Raw genomic sequence first — 11,687 nt, 5'->3', positions numbered from 1 at the left:
CTCGTCCTTACAAAATGTGAAAGAATCTGAAGGAATTCAGATCCAAAAAATAAAAATTATTAGACTCTTGGAAAGACTGATACATAAGGAGAGATTAAGTAGCTTAAATATATAGCTTATCTAATCAATAATTAAGCAAGGGGAGAATAATGCTTTACAAATATGTAGAAAGATAATTATTTTGGATGATGCATTGTCCCAATTCAGCATAGTACTTAAACACATGTACATATCTATCAGCCTTGCAAAACACCGATGCACGTGATTTCAATGGAGCTTAAGAATATACCTAAATTTAAGCATGCATTGAAGTACTTTGATTAATTGAGGCCATAACCACAAGTAATGATATGAAATTAAGAAACGTAAAAATGTAGGCTGAACAGCAGGAAAATCTTCCAAACAGTAAGATATATGAGACTGGGGAGTAATCACTCAAGGGAATTGGTAGCAACTTCATCCTTGGACACCTTTCAAGTTTCGCTGGTCAAAGTAGTGGGAAAAATATCCTTTGGGGAATAATCTTGCCGTTGCCTTTGGAGACCACAACTGCATGACCTAATGCAACTTTTCTGTCTCTAAGTTTTTCTGGGCTGCTTGCAGCATTGAGCCTAAGATTTTAATGAGCAATGATAGTGCTGCAGGTTGGTGGTCTTCCAAAGCTCTTCCTTGCTTCCCCCACAATAAACTGGCTTTTTTATATCTTCATTATACGTAATAATACGTATAAGAGGAAAATAAAATAAATCACACTTGAAGCCCAGTGGTACTCTGCCTTTTTTTGACTCACTGACTAAACGTGGATTTCATTCTCACCTCTGCATTAAAACAGGGCTTAACGATATATAGCAAATGTAATTTCAATTTGTAGGATTTTGTTTTGTTCCCAGAGCTTGTGTGATTCATGGGGGTTTGTGGTTTCCTTGTTGCTTTCCTTTTCTGCATGTTGCTCCTGGAAGAAGGGCTGTTGCAGAAGACGACTATCCCAAGGATGGAACGGTAGATTCTTTGAGGGCTTCTTCCACTGGGCGGAATGATTTTTGCAAGCCAAATGCAAGGCACCCACACAATGGCTTTTTCATTGCTTTAAACCCTACTTTTTCTTAAAGTAGACATCTGTTGAAGGTTGCGCATCATTCACTTAGACTTTTGGGGATATTTTGCAGCTTTGTGGGAAAGGCCAGGTGTTCTCTTACATGATTTTGCAGAGTTCTACTGGAAAGAAAAATGCTTGAGACATATCTCCTGTAAGTTTTAGACTCCACCCCTCTTCTTCTCCTCGAATTTCACCAGTCAACAGTCTTTATTCTTGCAGCATCAGTGAGATGGGTCCTGATTTTATTGTTCGGAAAACAGCGTTTTATGTTCATTGGTCTTAATTTTCTACAGCACATCAGTGAGTCCAGAATAGCAATTCTCAACCTGAAATACACATTTCTGTGCCTGTTTAACAAGCAATGCAGCTAGGAACATGTGTGAGCATCTTCCTGACTCATAGTCTGAGTTAGCAAACAAGAATAATTAATTCCTTTATCTCACTGGAAAGGATGGCCTTCCAAAGTCTCCCTAATTGGAGATCCTCAGATGCTTGTTAAATAAACAGTTGGGTAAGATGTGGTATGGGTTTTCCATTCGGGTGGACCAGGAGGGCTCACCTGGGCCCTTACAGCTCTCTTGGCTATAGCTTTAATTTCAAAACCAGGAATGCATCAGCATCTCCCCAGATAGGTCTGGTCACTGGGGAAAACTGTGGCATGTTACATATGTCAGCACTCAGGCAACTGGAAAACTGTTTGCATTTTTTTTCTTTTTGTTGTTAAAACAGTTTGATTTGTTTGGGTCCTTCTCTCCCACACTAAAAGTAAACAGACAATGAGGGAGAAAAGTGTTTGTCGTCTTCCAGCCAAGCACCATTAATTTCAGAGGTCCCTTGTAAGCATTTAAGATAGCAAATGTTAAAACAAAGATCGACTTCTTGTCCCCTGTCCCAGATGTCCTTGGGTCTCCACAGATCAGGGGATTCAGGTTCCCACCCCGTGACAGCAAGGTCAAAGTGTGCGCCCATGGCCTCAAGCTGCTGCTGGGCTGCCCTATGCCCATTCCTGGCTGGGCAGCAGGGGGAGGGTGTGTGACCAGTGGGCAGACTGTCAATGTCTGGTTGGTTGGTTGGGGACAACAGGCTGAGCAGCTGGTGGGGAGGTGAGGAATCCAGTGGGGAATGGGTCTATTCTTGACAGGTTGGCTGCAATTGGCTGCGTGGCTAGGGACAACAGGAGAAGCGGCCAATTGCGAGGGGAGGAATCCAGTGCGGAACTGTTCCATGCTGGAAAGACAGGCTGCAAATGGCTTTCGGAGTGGGGAGCAATTGCAGAGCAGCCAATGAGAAGGTGCGGAAAGAAGCCAGTGATGGGTCCGTGCTGGAAAGAGAGTCTGCGATTGGCTGGGGACAAAAGTCCAAGTGGCCAATCGGGAGGTGGGGAATCCAGTGTGGAATAGTTCCGAGCCTGGCAGGGAGGCTGCAATTGGCTGCCCGGGCGGGGAGCAGTCGGCAGAGCGGCCCATCGGCGACCCTTTCGGGCAGGGGCTGCGGGGCAGCCCGGTGCCGGCCGGCTGCTAGGTGGAGCCCGCGTCCGCGCATCCCAGATCCGGGCCCTCGCCGCTCCCCCGCCCCTCGCCTCGCCGCTCGCCCGGCTCCGCGCGGCCGCCGCCGGGCAGGGAAGCAGCGCCGCGCCGCCGCCTCCCGCTTACCCGGGCCCCGCGGGCGCTGCGGATCCTTCCGCCCCCCTTCCCCCTGTTCGTTTGCGCTGCGTGCGCGCGTGCGTGTGTCTTCGCCGAGCCCGCGGGGCCGCCTGCCCGCGGCCATGGGGCCCCCCTGCGCCCGCTAGGCACCGCGCGGGGCGCGCCCGCGGAGCCGCCCCCACACACCGCGGAGCCTCCCGCGGAGCCGCCCTCGCGGAGCCCCCCACCCCCTCCCGGCGGAGCCGTCCCCGTCCCCCCCCCCCCGCCTTCCTGGCGGAGCCGCGCCGGGGCCGGTGGTCTCCGCAGCGGGAGGAGGAAGAGGACTAGGAGGAAGAATCTGGGGTGCCGAGGATCACCCGCCTCCCTCTGCGCGAGCGCCTTTGTGTCCCCGGCGGAGCGAGGGGCCGCGGGCAGGGGAGCGGATGCAAATTGCGGCTGGTGCTGGAGGGGGAGAGAAAAAGGGGGATGGTGGAAAATTTCTCTCCTTTTCCTTGTATTATTTTTTTTTTTTTTTGGTGGTCTCCCCGCTCGGTAGCGGCTGTTCTTCTCCAGCAGCAGCGGTGGCAGCAGCAGAGGCGATGACTCTGCCGCATACGAATCGCCCAGCCGGTTGTGCCGGCTCCGGAGACATCCCCATCCCCTTGCTCTGAAGTTGCCCACCTGGAGGAGGTGAATCCAAGCGGGGTTTGGTCCGGAGGGGTCGGCGACGACGGCGGAGAAGCGGGAGCGATCGCCTCCCCCATCCCCGCGCACCCTCTGTCCTCCGGGAGGGAGCCTGTGTGGCAGAAGAAACGGCTGGAGAGGAGAGACTCTTCCTTCTTCCTATTATTTTTTCCTTATTTTTTTCTTTTTTTTAAAAAAAAATTCGTTCCTTGAGGGACGTGCCCTGCTTCTCATCCCCTCCTTCTCCTCCTGGCTGGGGGCTTCGGGACTGTGGCCAGGTCTGCTTTCCTACCTCCACCACGGGTTTTGATGGCTGGATTGTGGCAGCAGCAGCAGCAGCAGCTCCCTGCTGCAGGTTGTTGAGGAACTGATGGGGACTCGCATCTCGGCAGCCGGAGGTGACTAAAGGTAACTACAGCGGATGGATGCTTACCAGCCTTTGCCCGGCTGGCAGTCACACCTTTGCCCGGTTGCGTTTGGCTGGAGGATGTTGGCCGTCCTGGGCACTCGCTTGGATTGTATTATTTAATGATAAGAAATAGTTTACCTTCGGGCGGGGGGGGGGGGGGGGGGGGGGGGGCGGGCGGCAGGATCTTCCAGGTAACGGGGAGCGTCTCTCTGGATCTGCATGATGCGGAGGGACAGTGGGGACAAGGGGGTTTGCTGCTAGTTGGGGAAAATGCCTGGTGGGCTCCAGCTGGGCTTGCCGTGGACAGCGAGGCTGGTGGAGGAAGTGGGTAATTGAAGGAGACCTGCTAGGTTTTGTTCTTGCTCTCCCTTCTGTTTTTCTATGAAAGGCAACACGTTGGAACAGGGGTTTTGCAGGTGTTAACGCTGAGAAATTCCCGAGCTCCGTGTGCTCCCCCCCCATCCTCATGCGTACCCCTTGGTGGATCTACATTTCTATTTATCTGATTGCTGAAGGATTCCTCGAGAAGCAGTGGCTTTCCTGGATAGAAGGAGGCAGAGGGTGGGCAGGGAGCATGGGTGGGGATGTTGGTGAATGGTGTGTGTGGGTCTCGTGTCTGTGGAAGTGAGATGGTAGGGTAGAAAGTCTGTATCCAGCCCAGCGTCCCCAGGTTACTGGTATGCGTGAGCTTCTGTTTCTCTTGCACCCAGAGAGAGAAATGTGTGGTCCAGGTAGATGCATTGCTAGAGGTGTTCAGAGCTTCCCACCCCGTGCCTTTGAGATTGCGTTTGCAGGCTCTAACACTATAGGGCTGGCATTTGCCAAAGGAATTTTTGAGCAAGAGGACTGATATATATGACTGGAGAAAATCGCCTTTTTTTTAAGCATTGTTGGTTGGTTGTGGTTTTTGTTATTTTTTTTAAAATTTTTATTTATTTGTTTCCTTAATTATTTGTGTTCCCCCTGCAGTCGTCTTTTGACTGTTTAACGTGAAAATATGGTTGTAAGGCAGATGATTGCTCTCTGCCATGAGCCAGAGGGTAGCCCTTTCCTGTTTCCCAGTCTACAGAGCCTACCTCGAGCTGGTGCCCATTATTGCTAATGAAGATGTTAGCATAGTGATGTATAGATGTATAGTGCCCCAGAAATGTGCTCTGGGTACCTGGGGGATTGCCTTCAACGGCTGAGTTGATCAGCAGCCTTGTGTCTGGAGTTGTCCATAGAAATAAGGTAGCCCCTCTGATGTTAGTTGGGTTTTTTTCCCATCCTTTCTCCTACAAACAGGCGGATGTTTAGATTTGCAGGAGGGGCGAAGTAGGAAAAGAGCCTCCCTGTCTCCTCTCCTTTTCCTGATGGGCTTGTGATTCTTTTCTGCGGTAGTTGAACCAACTTAGATATAGCCAAAAGCAATGAATTTTTGTCTGCTTGTCACTGTAGCATTCATCGCTTTAGCCAAAACAATCCATGTATGTTATATTTACTTTTCTGTTTAGATCACTCATTAGGAGGTATTTAGCATTTCCAATCTCCCGGTCCTGGTTCCAGGCAGCTATCTGCTTAGAAGAAGGCTTGAGATGCAAAGAAAAAAAAAAAAAAAAGGATGAAAATGCCATCTGTGCTTTGAAATAAGGCAGCTAGGTAGCCTGTTAGTTGCAGTTTCTTTCTGTATTATAGCACTGATTATTCCATAGCATTGGATCAAGATTTTCAAAGCTGACCAAGACAAGAAAACCATGAAAACTACACTGGAGTTAAACAAATTCTGTTTTCTTTGTGGAATGCCACCTCTTACAGAGTGCAGCCAGTGCTGCCTACTTGGTATTGGAGCTCATTTATCATAATTTCCAGGGGTTTGCAGTATGAACAGGCTTCTACTGTGTATTCATTAGGATAAGTCCTTCCGTAGAGTTTTTTTTGGGGGGGTAAACCAGGTGTTGCAGGTTAGAACAGGCTACTGTCAAAAAATTTGCAGTTGTCCCTGAAGAATGCCAGATGGGGAAGGGAGAAAATCTGCACATTTGTGCCAGTGTTGGGTGACAAAGTTCAGATTAGAGCTTCACTGTAAAACGGTGGGTTTTTTTTTCTAAACGTAAAACAACTGCTTTCAGATGACTGGAGTTAGTCCCCTTTGTTGTGGTTGAAGCTGCTCCTGTTACAGGTCCTTAAGAGGATTTCTTCCTTATTAGAGCTTGATTTATTATTGTGATCTCTGTGTCTGTTTCCAAAAGGACCGAAGTTTTTATAAAGCTAGTGATGGCCTGTGAGTTCCATATGATTTTTATTATTCAATAAAATATGAATTTTCCCTTTTCTTCTGGGGGGCTGGTAGGAGAGGGTATGCTTAATTGTGCATTTAATTTCATAGCAAGCTAAATGGCAGTGCAGATTGATGACAGTGAAAACACTGAGTCCTGTTTTGTAGATCAATGAGATTTTAATGGTATTTATTAAGTTTAAGGCTAGCAAGTCCTTGCTTGGATGTTTTGTTTGACAAAAGTAGGAGCTGGGTTTTCAGTTTCTTAGTGCCCATAGGAGATGATGGAGCAGCTTGTGTTTCAGCCTAGGAAATCTGTCCCTGAGCGCCTGCTGGGTTGATTCTCCTCCTTTGTTTACTGGTGCCATGCTTGGCTGTGTGTCCCACGGCTTGGAATGCCATGGGGACCAATGTGGCAGAGGTGCTCAGATTGCCTGTGCTGGTGGTAATTGCAGAAAAGTCTTTTTTTTCCTCCCACAGGGTAAAACCAATTGCCCTGTCTGCCCGTGTGAAAACAAAGTCAGTGCCCTTTGCTGGACAGGAGGGAAACACAAGCAGGTTTGTAGGTGAAGACGCAGGCATGCGCACCAAGCTGGCTGGCTGATGAGCTGGGTGTCTACGTGCTGCCTGGTGTTTCAGGGCTGTTATGGATAAATAAATATTTGGAGGCAGAAGAACTGAATTATTGGCCATGACAGGAGAGGAATATGCATGACCTTTAGCTTTGGTCAACACATCAGTTGAAAGACCTGATGCTGCCGTCAGGGCTTTCACAGTCAGAGCATGATCGTATGCATTGTCAACTGAGTAAATGAGATGCACACAGGAGAGTGAAGTCTTTGTAAATGGAGTAGTCCTGGGAAAGGATGATTTATTATTAGAGATTTTAATACTAATAGTGTTGGGACTGGTGTAGATTGACTAGGAAGCTATTTCATGCATAATACTGTGTAAAGGATGGGCTGAAGATTGATGAAAGAGATGGAGTTCAGGGAGCAAGAATGGATCAGGGAAATGCTAAAACATGGAGTATGGGCACAAGGTTTTTTACGCTTTAAATAAATTTGCTTTTTTTTTTTTTAACTATATCTGTTGGTAGTTGTGGAAACCGCCCAGTACTGTCATTGGAGTGATTTTGTTTAAGCTTCTTACTCTTTAGAGCATTCTTGTACATCATGGGAGGTGTTTGGAAGGACAGCTCAAGAATTGTTATTCTGGAGTGGTAATGGTCTGAGAGCTAGGCATCACAGTGTTGATGTATTGCTTGGGATAGTACTCGGGCACCAGGACAGCCCTGCAAAATAAAGAAGTGTTTTCCTGCCACTTTTGATGATGGACTGCTTATTGGGATGGGGTGCACTTGGTGAGCATTGATTGAAGAGATGTTTATTATAGTTCATGTGCACTCCCAATTTTTCCCTACTGGTCCCTTTCTCATTCACTAGATGCTCTCCTGCTAGGTTGTGAGTATAGAAATGCACCATGACACCAAATTTTGCGTGTTCATACTCGCTTCGGTCTCCATAATGTTTTTCAGGTGTCTATAGGATAGAGAGCTAGAACATGTGTCATTTGTAACAGTTCAGTCTGCCCTGCGGTATTTGTAGGAACGTAACTGTCCCAGGCAAGGCAGTCTGTCATGCTGGCCTCTGACTGTGTCGTCTCCTGGGGTCATGTCTGCCTTGGCAAACCTTTGTCATGGTCCTCACCTGTCCTTGATATCAGACTCTTCAATCTCTGCTTGGGACTGTGTGTGAATATGGCCTCTTTTTTGTAGGTGTCAAGGTGCCCTGTACTCATCCTGGTGCCTGCAGGCAATGGAAGCTCCCAGAGCAGGCTGCTGAAGTAGAAAAAGGAGGAGCTTGCTTTTAACCATCTACTTTTAATTCTTGGCTACTTTAATGGCAAGGAAACCACCTCCTACTCAAATCTGTAATGTGATTATATCTAAGAAGTTATCCCCTTGCCTGCTTTTAGCCTCCGAATGTGCGGTGTAATGGTTTCTTTATGTTCCTTGCTAGATAATCTCTGCATTGCACAGTCTGAAACACACGTCTTCTTGGTGCCAGCGTAATGTTCATTTTAAGAGGACTTCTCTAAGGACACCTTGAACCTATAACTTACTTCAGCAGTCTTTTCAGAGAGCCTTCTGATTTTGCCTTAAGGCAGATGCTTTTATCAGTCATTGCACCAAGCATCTGTCGGTATGCTTGTTTTTTTTCAGGCAATAAAAACTTAGTTTTAGTTGTGGTCTGGACCACTGTTTTACTTATTAAACAGTGCTTAATGTGGAATTTTTCCTAGCCTGTCTGAAACCTATTTTCCTCTGTTAGAGACATGAGGACTAAACCATTTTAAATGGCTTTTTTCTGTCTGTATTTTTTTTTTTCTTCCTTTTTTCCCCTCCCTTTTTAAACTTCATCTTTACTTATTCAGGTCTAGTCCCATCCAAGGGAAGTATCGCTTCATCTGCAATGGGGTTCCCGCTGTAGTCAATGGCCCGGTGAGGGGAACGTACTCTAGAATCTCAGATATGGTGTCCTTTTCAAAACCATTCCCCTGCTTCAGTATCATGTTTCTACCGATTGTCTTGCAATGCCTTTGCCAGAGTTGGCATTTCAGGATGAACAGAGTTGTATATGCAAGTGAAGGCTTTGTGCACACATGTAAAAGCTGCTTATGAAAACTGGTGAAAACTTGTTTCAAGACACTTCCATTTGAGACTTGACAGCTTTTGGTTTCAAGGGTCATGAAATAGGTACCATTCTGAAGGAAGCAATGAAGTGTTTGGAAGCTGTCCTAATCAGGCAGTATGAAGTTATATTTCATTTAAATGCCTAATAGTAACAAACTTTTACAGAGCGTCCATTGATCTATGGCCTAACACTATCAGGATTTTATTTTTTAATTATTTTTTAAAGCACCTTAGTCAACATGTGAGCAATTACATAGGAATTACTTTGGTTGTTACAAGCTTAACGCTTCAGCAGTCTGTAGCATAACTGATTCATTGCAGTGGATACCTGACAGGGAACAGCTTTGAAATATTTTGCACTATGTTTTGAGTAGGTTGTATCATAGATTTGCTACTATTAATTGTAATAGCTTTACTGACTTGGTTACTGTTTCATTGATTTATACTAGGTAAGGTCATTGATTTGGAACTTTGCAATGGAGCTATGCATTTCTAAAACTTAGGTGAAGTGTCAGAAATACAAAGGATCAACATGAATGTTTCTTAGAGAAATGCAAAATTAATATGAAGTGAAATGGTCCTCTCTGTGCTTTTGTAGAAGTGGTGCTTAAAATGCAGTCATGAACTGCCCTGCTGTAAAGTCCTGCACAAGGGTGCCAGTGCTGAACAGTGCTGTTCTGAAAAGACATCTGGTCTAAACCTGTCACCCTCAGATAAGACTCTTAGGTGGTTTTATACCAACAACAAGTATTTCACTTGTTAACAGTCATCACATATGATGCATATGAGTTTTTACAGTTAGTTCTTTTTCCACTCTGAGGGAACCAAGACTCTAATTACAGAGATGAGAATGCTGAATGAATGGATGCTATTTGAAATCATAAGGGTAGAAGCACTCTGACTATTGCACTCCTAGCACATCCATTTATTATACACAAACACAGGTACAGTCTTACAAATACTATGATTTGGGGAAGAGACAGTTCTGATTTTTTTTTTTTCCCAAACTTCAGGAAGAGAAGAAGAGGTATCTAGGAATTGCAGATATTCCCAAAACATATATACCTGTATCTGTATGTCTGTGTGTGTGTATAGATAGGTTTTGTTTATGAAATAATGCTGCTGACGCATAGAGATTTTTAATGGTGTTGCTGAAAAAATTTCTCTCCCTCTTGATTTTCTTATTTTTTTTCAAGATCTTGAGATGTAGGTGCAGTGATGGACAATAACAAAAAAATTTTGTACGAGCCTGCAGTTTGAAAATTTGAACTGACTTGCTCGCTTAGCAGTCTGACACCTAAATAAACCAATCGTGTTTTCAGATATGCTGAGCAACCACATGTTTTATCAGAGTTGATGCTGGTCTTTGCTTATTTGTTGTAGCAGGCTGTTTCCATTCTGAAGTTGCTGATCCCAAGCCTGCCTTAATGAGAATGTTTTTCCTTGCCCTCAGAGTGCACAAGAGAAGCATCACTATATTGCAGAAGTGCTGTTTGCAGCCTTGTTGGGGATGTCAACATTTTCATTCAAGTGAGGAATAAGTACCCTCACTAACTTTGGGCTAATGAAGGTTAGCCAGGGAATTTAGCTCAAAAGAGCCCAGCACGAGGAGCTGCCTAGCTGATGATTTTTTATTTTCTTAAGGTACTCAGTGTCTTGTGTTGGAGAACACTGGGAGAAGGAGGAAGCGTTAAGCAGAAGCAACACCCCTGTGTTTTTGATCAGTGGATCTTAGTGTTTACAAGCCCTGCAGAGGTTGAACTGCACTGTCTTGCTATTCAACACCATGTTGCAAACCAAGCCTTAGCTTAAGCCCGTGAGAATAGAGGAGGGACCTGAGCCCAGTTTTTGATGTTCTGCATGGGTGGGTACCCTGAATACTCAAATACATTCCAGTGACGACTGACCCTGTAAGGAGATTTTCAATAGCTTTCTGGGGATTTTTTTTCTATTTTCTTGGGGTTTTTTCCTCCTTTTTTTTGTTGTTTTTTTGTTTTGTTTTTTTTTTTTTTCCTGTTCCAAAAACTGCTGGAATAAAGGGGGGGAAAAAGCAGCCATCATAGCCATCTCTTTTAAATAGATTTCGCTGTTGGAAAGAATCAAGGAGAACTTCGGGGATCATGTTAACTCCTTTTCTTTCACGTTGCTCTTGCATACGTGTGTGTCACGGAGTGACACATCTTCGTGCAAGTTACCGTCTTTCACTTCAAAGGGGACAGATTTTTTTTGTGTGTGTATCTATATATATAGATACACACACACTTCTTTTTTTCCCCAGCAAGATGTATGCTGCAGGTTTTGTATCCAAAAATATCCGCCATGTAGTGCAAATCTTTATTTGCCACTTTTGTCTGTGTGTTCTTTTACATCTTTTGGTTTGGGTCCCCCCTTGCAAAGTTTCTGCGGTAACACAAGGCTTTTGGATTCTGTCCTGAATTACTTTCTATGTTAAGGCTACGTGGAGGTATACAAAACTGGTCTATAATCCTATAGTAGATGAGTTATCCAGAGCATCCATGGAACAGCAGTTCTTGTTTCTAGCACACCACAGGTTGTTATATTGGACGTTGCATCTCTGCACAAGGTTTTTGGAACTGTGTATGATCTAAAATGCTACTCCTTTCAATTTAGGATATTGCAATCAAGGCCTTTAATGATTTGAAAATGTGGTGTATATATCCTGCTTCCTTCTGAGGGAAATTATGATGTGACTACTGCACTTACAACTCCCACAGAACAGATGTGAAGAAAATGTTGGTTTGGATTATTTTTAATGGATGCAGGTATGTGGAGTGGCTATATCTTTTTTCCCTCCTTTTTTTTTTTTTTTTTAAGAAGGGCAGTAGTATTACAATCACTGCTTTGTTTGGTATGGCTTCAAAACTATGCATGTCTCCTTGTGTAAAATTCATCCTGGTAGGTATTTG

General features: G+C 45.2%; 1 protein-coding gene across 18 annotated transcripts in view; it reads left to right on the top strand.

Moving 5' to 3' along the window:
* The first annotated feature begins 3,266 nt into the window (after positions 1–3,266).
* Positions 3,267–11,687, top strand: part of ADGRL3 (adhesion G protein-coupled receptor L3) — a 532,152-nt gene continuing 523,731 nt past the window's right edge. For 16 of the 18 annotated variants that reach the window (XM_054064762.1, XM_054064751.1, XM_054064749.1 and 13 more), the window contains exon 1: positions 3,556–3,810. The gene's annotated coding sequence lies outside the window, so the exon portion shown is untranslated. Of the gene's footprint in view, positions 3,811–11,687 lie in introns of all 18 variants that reach the window. The other 2 variants (XM_054064759.1, XM_054064757.1) reach the window with 1 other exon arrangement.

The sequence above is a fragment of the Cuculus canorus genome, chromosome 4, assembly GCF_017976375.1.
Source record: "Cuculus canorus isolate bCucCan1 chromosome 4, bCucCan1.pri, whole genome shotgun sequence".
In the NCBI taxonomy this organism is placed as follows: domain Eukaryota; kingdom Metazoa; phylum Chordata; class Aves; order Cuculiformes; family Cuculidae; genus Cuculus; species Cuculus canorus.
The sequence above is the reverse complement of the archived record's forward strand: the minus strand, read 5'-3'. Positions and strand labels throughout refer to the sequence as shown.